We start from the raw sequence: 10,776 nt of genomic DNA, 5'->3' as shown, positions 1-10,776 counted from the left end.
CAATGTTGAAATAGCTTGAGCAGATTTGGACTAATTTACCTTTTAAAATCTAATTATCTGCATTTCATTGTCAGCATTTTTATTAGCTTTGTCTAATTTGTGGTTTATCAGTCAATTGTGAAGCACTTTGAACTGCACTGACCTGAATGAAAGATGCTATACAGATAGTTTGATTGATAATTTAGGCATCACAACACAGGCCAGCAGCTAAGACAAACTACTTACTTGCCATATGTCATTTATTCAACATGTATTTATCATGACCACCACTGAAAAGACACATGTTCTTACCTTCCTGACAGTATCAGGGCTGGGTCTCTCGGTCTGGTGATCAGCCACCTGAACACAGGTATAAAAAACACACAACCAGAGACTCAAAACCACACAAACACCGTTTCCCCTCGTTGTTTGCACACATTGTTCACAAACAATTGTTCACCTTTTCATCCCTTAGAATTAACGGTGCGATACCGACGTATGAATCAGAGCGTATGTAGAAAATACTCACCGGTGCGGCGGAAAAAAGGAAGCAGGGGAAAAAGGAAGTTAAACAAGGTTTTTGTGTGTGTGTGTGTGAGAGAGAGAGAGAGAGAGAGAGAGAGAGAGAGAGAGAGAGAGAGGGAGAGAGAGAGAGGGAGAGGGAGAGAGAGAGAGAGACTGGCTGGCTGGCTGGTTTAAGAGAGAGAGACAGACTTGATCAGTAGGTGGCGCTATCACTAACACACAAGAGAGAGAGACTGGTATAAGAGAGAGAGAGACCCAGAGACTTTTAAGATAACTTTTATTTAGATCATTTCATGCATCAGCAAAAAAATTAATAAATAACACTTCAATCGGATCATATTCTACAAAAGAAAAACTACATGTCACACACACGTGGAGTTTAAAAATGAAGGACCAGTGAACTGTCCTCCTCTACTGAACATAAAACCTGTCTGATCCCCCACTGAGACGTAAAAGCTTCCAGGTTACTGGTCAGGCTGTAGAAGGCGTGTTCCATTTCCAGGCGAGTTGCTACCAAACCTTCGAAGCACTTCACATCTGTCCAGCCCCCACCCAACATCTGGTTCTTCCTGCTCTTCCAGGTGGCCAGTTTAGCCATACCGAACAGGAAGTTAACCAGGACGAGCGTTTCTCTGTTTCCTTTGTGGTATTTAGGCCCAAAAACAAACCCTAACCCCCTAACCCTAATGGGAGAGAGAAGTTCTCCCCCAGAGCCTCCACCCACTGCTGCAGTTGTCTAAATAAAACCTCTAATCGAGGACAAGTCACCACCAGGTGCTCTACCGTCTCCCTATCACCACAGAAACCACATCCCCCTGAAATCCCTCACTTCCTAGATGTACTCGTAGAACTTTTATGCCATTCCTTCCCCACCGGAGATTTCCAGGAAGACCAGGCTCAGTCCCCGGGCTCCACTGACCCATTAAAAACCCCTCACTCTTCTCCCAGTTGACTCTGGCTGAAGAGGCTCTCCCATAACAGACCAGACTTTCCTGAAGTTGCTGGACATCATGCTGGTCATGGATAAAAACTTTAACATCGTCAGCATATGCTGAGACGACCACAGGAGGCTTTTGAGCCAGCCCCGGCAGAGAGAGACCCCTCAGCCTGCTCCTCAACCTGCACAGAAGAGGCTCGATGGCGATGCTGTAAAGTTGTCCTGAGATGGGGCAGCCCTGCCTGATGCCTCTCGTGACGGGCACAGGACAGCTTAGCCCTCCCCCCACCTTCACCACACAGCTAGCCCCACTATACAGCAGCTTGACCCAGGAAAGGAACCCCCCCCGAACACCAAAAGCCTGCAAGGTTGAAAATAAAAAATCGTGATCCACACGGTCAAAGGCTTTTTCTTGATCAATTGAAATAATACCCACATTTACATTATATAATTTACACACATCACACACATCTCTTATTAAAAACAGATTGTCCAGCATGGATCTGTCAGGCACACAGTAACATTGATCTGGGTTGATCAGCTGTTCGATGCAGGTCTTCAGTCTGTTGGATAAAACCTTGGAGAGGACTTTGTAGTCTGTGCATAAAAGGGCCACTGGTCTCCAGTTCTTGAAAAGGCTAAGATCTCCCTTCTTAGGCAGCAGAGAGAGAACTGCGCGTCTACAGGAAGTAGGAAGTGTCCCTTTTTTAAAACACTCTTTAAAAATGTCTAAAATGTCTTGTCCCAAAACACCCCAGAAATGTTAAAAAAAATCTGAAGGTAATCCATCCACTCCAGGGGCCTTTCCGGACGACATCTGCGACACAGCCGTGGTCAGCTCCTCTAAGGTGATGTCAGGGTTTAATGTATCCTGTTCTTCAGGACTCAGCTGAGGAAGTCCTTCTAGCAGCTCTGCAGCAGAGTCCACATCACAGTGAACTGCTCTGAACAGCTCTGAGTAGAACTCTACTGCATGCTTCCTCATCCTAGCCGGTTCTGTGGTCACTTCTCCGTCTGGGAGCCGCAGAGACACCATCTGTTTCCTCCGAGCCACCGACTTCTCTAAGTTAAAGAAGAAGGTGGTCGGAGCGTCCATATCATGTAGTTTAGTGAAGCGGGCTCTGACCAAGGCTCCTTTGGCTCTTTCATGTAAAAAGGAGTTTAAATCCTGTCTCTTGGTTTTGAGCCGTTCTGCATCCTGCCCGTTGCTTTGTGTGACTGGGACAGCTTCCAGGTTTCTGATCTCCTCCTCTAGCTTTTGAATGGCTCTTTTTATTTTGACGGTCGAGTTGGCTGAGTACTGCTGAAAGAACACTCTGATTTGGGCCTTTCCTACTTCCCACCACTGGGTAAGGGAGGAAAACTCGTCTTTCTTATTTTTCCAAAAAGCCCAAAACATTTTAAAATTCTCACAGAAAGTAAAATCATGCAATAATTTAACGTTAAAATGCCAAAAAGACTTTGGTTTTACTGTTGAGGATAAAATAAACTCCATTAAAACTAGATGATGATCAGTAAAACCAACAGGGAGGATATGACAGTTAAAAACCTGATTAGTAAAAGCGGCAAAAAGATAAAACCTGTCTAACCTGGCTGCACTCATCCTTCCATCTAAAACTTTGACCCAGGTGTACTGCCGGGCTGAAGGATACTTTAACCTCCACACATCCACCAGATCTACTTTTGTTATTATCTCAGATAAAAGTAGAGATGACTGAACATGTGGCTCCACCCCCGTCCTGTCTAACTTAAAATCTGTGCAGCAGTTCCAGTCTCCACCCAACACTATACATTCCTCTTGGTCTATGCCACTTAGTGTTTCGTTTAAAATTTTAAAAACTCTTTCCCGCTCAGAGCCTTGATTGGGTGCATAGATATTAATAAAACTGAATTTAAAATCTTGTACTTCAGCTTTTACAATCAGGATTCTGCCTTGAATTATTTCTGAGTGAGAGATTATATTTACATTGGCTATTGTAGAAAAAAGAATGGCAACTCCTGCACTTATATTTGTCCCATGGCTGAGGACATGCTGTCCACCCCACCATAAGCCCCAATCAATCTCATTGAGACTGTCAGTATGTGTTTCTTGGAGAAACACAACCTCAAGTCTCTTCTGCTTAATTGTTTCCGATAAGACAGCTCTTTTCTTTGCATCTCTGCCCCCGTTCATATTTAAAGATGCTACCCTTAGACCCTGCATGAGAAGATAGAAGAGAGAGAACAGCAAACAACAACAGTGAAACACCCAGTGATTTAAGAACATATTTATTTTGACACTTTCATCTTTTTTAACATTTGTGTTTGATACCTTTAACCCCTTTCTTACCCCAGTGACTAATTTCTTTAGGCTGTAACGTTTCTTTTCGTCTAATAGATTCAGCCCAACCACCTTTTGTAATGTGGTAACTGGCTGAATGAACTTTCCAATATCTGGGAAAAAATCTCTCACATTCACTGTTTTCCCAAATGTATCATCCAGGAAAATATTAATTTCCTCCAAAGAACACAAATCAATGCTCTGAGAAGCGCTTCCTACAACTGACACACTTTCACAGTCAGAGTCCACGTCCATGTCAGCATCCTCACCATGACAACCAGCAGGCCTCTGTTCAGCAGGGCACCGGGCCTCTAACACCCGCATCCCCGACCACAGAGCCACCGGGCACCGGGCCTCTAACACCCGCATCCCCAACCACAGAGCCACCTGGCACCGGGCCTCTAACACCCGCATCCCCGACCACAGAGCTACCGGGCCTCTAACACCCGCATCCCGACCACAGAGCCACCGGGCACCGGGCCTCTAACACCCGCATCCCCAACCACAGAGCCACCTGGCACCGGGCCTCTAACACCCGCATCCCCGACCACAGAGCCACCGGGCACCGGGCCTCTACCACCCGCATCCCCGACCACAGAGCCACCGGGCACCGGGCCTCTAACACCCGCATCCCCGACCACAGAGCCACCGGGCACCGGGCCTCTAACACCCGCATCCCCGACCACAGAGCCACCGGGCACCGGGCCTCTAACACCCGCATCCCCGACCACAGAGCCACCGGGCCTCTAACACCCGCATCCCCAACCACAAGAGAACCTTTAACACCCGTGACCACAACTATATTTTCAGTGCTCACTTCCCCTGCTGTGCTAACCTTAGACACCGAGCCGCCGACAGCAGCGGACTCGACCACCGGGCCCCAGGCAGCACCGACAGCCGGCGTGGAGCCGCCTGCCTCTCTGAGCTCCGGGGGAACAGCCTCCTTTCCCCCGGCAGCCACAGCAGCCACAGTGGGCCCCGCTGTGTGCTGTCTGCGGGGACAGGAGATCCGCTTGTGACCCACATCCCCACACTCAACACTTGATGTTCCCGAGCTCGCATAGACCATGTAGAACCCGTCCTCATGTTTGACCCGGAATGAGACATCCAGAGTCTGGGTCGCAGAGTTCAGGAACATGAACACCTGTCTCCGCAGAGATTGAACATGCCTCAGTTTGTGATCTTTACATCCCAGAGTCACTGGCCTGAAACCACTCGCCATCTTCCCGAAGCGCTTCAGCTCTTGCTCCAGCGCCTGGTTGGAGATAAACGGGGGGATCCCGGACACAGTGACCCGGGTGGAAGGCACATCCAGCGGGGACACCTGGACGAGCTGGTCCTGGATCACCAGGCCGCTCTCTACGAGCTGCGCCACAAACTTCTGCTCCTTCAGAAACACGACCACCGCTTTGTTCATGCGAGAGGCGTAGGAGATGTTCCCGTGTCCCACCTGCTCTCCCACCGCCAACAACACCTGCTCCACCAGGCTGTCCTGCTGCGGTACCAGCCTCACTCCGTGTCTCAGAGATAGGGACAGCGGCCCAGAGGACGCCATCCCGCCGAGAAAACACGGCTCACTCACCGCCAAACAATCACAGACACACTAACAATACAACAACTAACAACTACACAATCATACAAAAACACAGTTTAGAATCTAACTATAGCAATTTGCGAAAATACCACAAACTCTCATACGCTCACCAACAAACTCCCAGCATGCACAGAGAGAGAGAGAGACTAGCTGGTATAAGAGAGAGAGAGAGAGAGAGAGAGAGAGAGAGAGAGAGAGAGAGAGAGAGAGAGAGAGAGAGAGACTGGCTGGCTGGTTTAAGAGAGAGAGACAGACTTGATCAGTAGGTGGCGCTATCACTAACACACACTCATAGGTCTCTTCAGGTCAGGCCTCTGATCATGTGACAGAATTTATATCTGGTGAGATGTTGAGATTCAGATTTTTCATGACTGTTTAGATGATTTCACAAATACGAAATCAAACATAAGAATTAATACATTTAAATGGTTTTATTTGGAATTGGGGTATTAGTCTTTTTCTCTGGATTATTGTGGTTAATAATGTTTGTCTGACCCGTCCTCATGGCAATCATCCTAGTTGAAGGCATTTTTCCTGTTTGGCCAGAGAAGAAACAAGGATTCGTGGAGACGTAAATTGAGTGTTCAAGGGAAATTGTGGATGAGTACGATTTCACACACTTAATTAATAAGGTTGTGAAAGTTGTGGATGAGTACGATTTCATACACCTAACTGATAAGGATGTAGAAATTGTGGATGAGTACGATTTCATACAGAAAGCCCAAATGGTGGGCTTTATGGTTGCAAGCGTGAGGACGGGAAAGTGTGACTTTGCTTTTCCTCATAACGGGTCATTCATTGTCGAAAAAATTAAACTTTTAAGAGAGAAACTCCTCGAGAAAGAGGAAGAATTAAAAAGCAACAAAAAAAAAGAGAAAAAAAAAAAAAATAAATAAAAAAATCAAGGTCGCAATGTGGAAAGACAGAAGATAATAAGAAAGTGTCTTGAAATGTGGGAAAAAGAGGTTGATAAGAAGGAAACTGAGAAAGTTGAAAATAAATCATATAGATCTCTGTATTCTCCATTACAGGGTGTGGCAGTCCTCTCCTCGACGCCTGCCTTCCTCCTCACCTACGACAAAACCCCCCTCCATATGATGTGTAGAGACCAGACTCCACCAATCAATGATCAGGCCCATCTCAGACTCCACCCACCTCTCTCCCAGTCTATGGAGACGGGGCAGCGGGAGGACTGAATGATGACGCCACCTCTTCCTCATCTTTAGGCCCCACTGACTTTGCAAAGATATGTCCGCACTGTGGGGGAGACCTCCGTCTGAACTGAAATGCCTCAACTCGAACTGTGTGTTAACGGTCACAAACTTAATTTCATGGTCGACTCTGTTGCAGGTTATTCTGTGGTTAGGATGTCAGATTTGCCCACATCTCCTGAGATGAGTGGTCGCTTTATATTCTCTCAAGGTGCCAGCGGTGCCTCTGTAAAATAAAATTTCACAAAACCTCTCAAATGCGCCGCTCAGTTTGACAAACATCCCATAAGGTTTGAACATGTTTTTCTGTTGTCTCCCTGTTGCCCAATTAATCTATTAGAAAGAGATTTGATGATTGTGTTAGGCCTCAATTTAGTGTCCTCCCCTAATGGAGTGACGGTTACGCACAATTCTTCTTCACCCCCCTTCACAATGTCACAGACCACACATGAGCAGCTGTTTGTATATCAGTGGCAACTTCCTATAAATGCCTCCACTGATCTGCTCTCCAGGTCAGGGTCTCTCAACACCCCTTTTTCAGATTTTATGCACACTGATTCACTGCATTGCACTTCACATGTGGCAGACACAGCAGATCACATTTACGAATCTCTGTTTTTACCTTTTCCTGATGATTCTCTGAAAGTGTCCAATATTTTTTGGTGTGGTTCCAGAAGTGCAGCTTCCGTCTCACTCACTGACCAACAGATGGCACTGTTTCGCGTCTCGAATTCCAGCCCTCACATCTCGCTCTCCATGTCCCATGATGACCAGTGGCAAGACTTAGGCCCATTTGTCAGATCATGCCAGGCTGCCGTTGATTGGCAACCCACAACTACGCCTGACGTAATGTATTCACCCAGTCTGAGTGCATTTGATCTAAAAATGTCTCCAACCTTCTGTTCTCCAGCCACACGCTCATTTGTTGTGACTGAAAATCACCTTCATTCTTATGCAATGTTGTCCAGCCCCTCTGATGTTTCTCCTTTACTTTCATATCTGCCTGAAACACTGTGGGCAAAGGACAAATAGGATGTGGGCCTCATCAGAAACTGTGATCCAGTCAAAATCACTCCAAAATCTGATTATAGGCCATGTAAACAACAATATCCACTCAGACAGAATGCAGTGGAGGGGATACGTCCTGTTTTTGAATCCTTTTTGCAGGCTGGTGTAATTGTCCCCTGCCCTGATTCAGCAGTCCGCACTCCACTGTTCCCAGTTAAGAAGATCAGAGACAAAGGTCAACCTACTGAGTGGCGGTTTGTGCAGGATCTGAAGGCTGTGAATGATGCTGTAATTGCTCGATCGCATATTGTTCCCGACCCATACATGCTGCTTTCCCAAATTCCGTCTAATGCAGCGTGGTTTTCGGTTGTAGACTTATCCAATGCTTTTTTTAGTGTTCCTGTCTACAGGGACAGCCAGTACTGGTTAGCTTTTAATTTTGAAAACAAGGCCTACACGTTCACACGCTTGTGTCAAGGCTACTGTGAATTTCCATCATTATACAATCAGGCTCTCATGAACAGTCTTGAACCCCTCATCCTCACTCCGGGTTCAGTTCTCTTGCAGTATGTTGACGATCTACTAGTTGCCAGTCCCACACAGGAGCAATGTGAAACAGATACGATCGCTTTGCTGAGACATCTAATCAGCAAATTAGTTTGTTCAACAAACTGTCACATTTCTGGGTCATGTCGTCACCAAAGATGGCAAATCCCTGTCTGATAAGAGAGTACAAGCTATTGTTAACATACCTAAACCCTTGACGAAGAAACAACTCATGTCATTCATCGGCACATGCACTTTCTGTAGAACGTTCATTCCTGACTTTGCTCTTCTTGAAGCCCCTTTAGGTGCTCTGTACCATGGCAAATCACTCACTCCTCACGAACGTGTCGTTTGGACTCCAGAGGCAGACGAGGCATTTGTCACACTGAAGAAGACGCTGCAGCAATCTCCCACTCTTGCTCTCCCTAACCCTGACAAACCTTTCGTTCAGGCTGTGGATGAAAGAGGCCGCTGCATGACTTGCGCCTTCCTTCAGTGTCATGGTGACAAATATCGCCCTGTCGCCTACTTCTCCGCCGAACTTGATCCGGTGGCAGCTGGCCTTCCACGTTGTTTGCGTGCAGTGGCCGCCTGTGAAAAAAGCCATCCTTGCCTCACGAGACATAGTAGGTTACTCTGACTTGACACTCCTTGTTCCTCATGCTGTGTCTCTCATTCTTACAGAATAGAAGACCTCACATCTCTCTGCTGCTCGCTGGGTTAGGGTTCTTCTTGACATGCTCAACATCACAGTGAAACGCTGTTCAACTTTGAACCCAGCCACGCTTCTTCCGCTTCCGGATGACGGGGAAGAACACAACTGTGTGGCTGAACTTCAAGTCCAGTGTTCCCCACGACCTGACCTCTCTGAAGAGCCTCTTTCTAACTCTGACTTGATTCTGTATGTCGATGGGTCAGCCTCACGTGACCCTGTCTCTGGTACTAACTGTGTTGGTTTTTCTGTTTGTTCAGATAACGAAGTTCTCCTCTCGAGTTCTCTTTCTCATCACCTCTCAGCCCAGGCAGCAGAGCTCATCGCACTCACGGAAGCATGCAAATTGGCTTCTGGTAAAACGCTCACAGTCTACACTGACTCCAGATATGCGTTCGGTGTAACTCATGATTTTGGCACCCTTTGGCAACACAGAAACTTCCTCACATCTTCTGGTAAAAAGATAGCACACCACGGTCTCATCACAGATCTTCTGTCTGCCATTTTGCATTGTTAAGAGACATTATTTCACGATGGGGAATTCCTAGCAGAATTTCCAGTGACAATGGCAGACACTTCGTAAACGAAGCTGTCAAACAACTCAGTTCTCATCTAACTATGGATGTGCGAACACACTGTGCATATCATCCAGCCAGTGGTGGAGCTGTGGAACGAGAGAATGACACACTCAAAACTAAACTTGCAAAGTGCTGTGAAGACACAGGTCTTGCATGGACAAAAGTCCTGCCTCTGGTGCTGATGTACATGAGGATGAGAAAATGAACCAGGTCTAATCTTTCACCTTATGAGATTCTTTTTGCAACTCCTCCCCACATTGGTGTGGATCCTCTGTCTTCTCTGCTTCCATCCACAGACTTGTGTGATCATGATATGTTGTCCTGTTGCTCTAACCTGACTTCTTCTCTTTCAGACATCAGGAAACAGGTGGCAAGGGCCCTACCAGGTACTGCTCACAACCCACACAGCAGTGAAAGTTGCTGAAAGAGCCACCTGGATCCACGCCAGCCACTGCAAATGAGTACCAGCTCCATCTGACCAGCTGACGCCTTCAACTGAAAGCACACACACTGATACTTCCACAGGTTGAGAAGCACCGAGAGTGTTGTATGATTAACCACACGAGCGTTCTACCACAACACAGAAGAAATCTGCCTGACAACTGAGACCATGGACAGGCCATGGCATCCATTTCGACATCCAGGGTTGTGTGGCCTGAGAGGCTCGCTATACGTGTTACTCATGATCTCCTCTACTATTATTTTGCACATTATTCTGTCTAGACGCACTCCGGTAAAAGTCTCTGATGATCTAACGAGCTGTCTTTTCCTACGGTGTCCTCTCAGAACCATCCAGCACATGCAAATTTGACTAGACACAAGAGTAGTGATTCAGGTCCCCTTGATCCGTAACTTATTCCCCATCCCGCCCTACCTGGACACTGACAGCACAGATGGTTCTGATGACGATACTCAATTTGAGGTTTTTTATGTTATTTTCTCCCCCCAGCTTGCTTATGTGTTTCTGAGTGATTTCACTAGACAAAAACAGCTACTGCAATTATCCTTTCAACTTCATATTTTATGATGCTTTAATTTTAATCTCTGTGAATTTTTAAGGTTGATGTGAGTTACTTTATGAAGTTTGTACATACTGAATCAATTTTACTTCCAAGCAAGAATTTTTAAAGTTTTTACTGGATATTTTAAACCTTAGATATACTGTATGTTGACATTTAACGTTTTATTACATTTTAATATGAGTTACTTTTGCCAATCAATACAGTATGTTAAATTTTGATAATGGTTAATGAGATGATGTTTGACCTGATTTCTTTCCATTTTCATTTTAAATGCTTGCTCAATTACAGGAAAATAACTTTTTTCTTTCCACAAAAACAGCAGCGGCTACCTATTGCACCTCACT

Source organism: Hippoglossus stenolepis, chromosome 17 (genome assembly GCF_022539355.2).
Source record: "Hippoglossus stenolepis isolate QCI-W04-F060 chromosome 17, HSTE1.2, whole genome shotgun sequence".
NCBI lineage: Eukaryota > Metazoa > Chordata > Actinopteri > Pleuronectiformes > Pleuronectidae > Hippoglossus > Hippoglossus stenolepis.
This window is presented reverse-complemented; position numbering follows the sequence as displayed.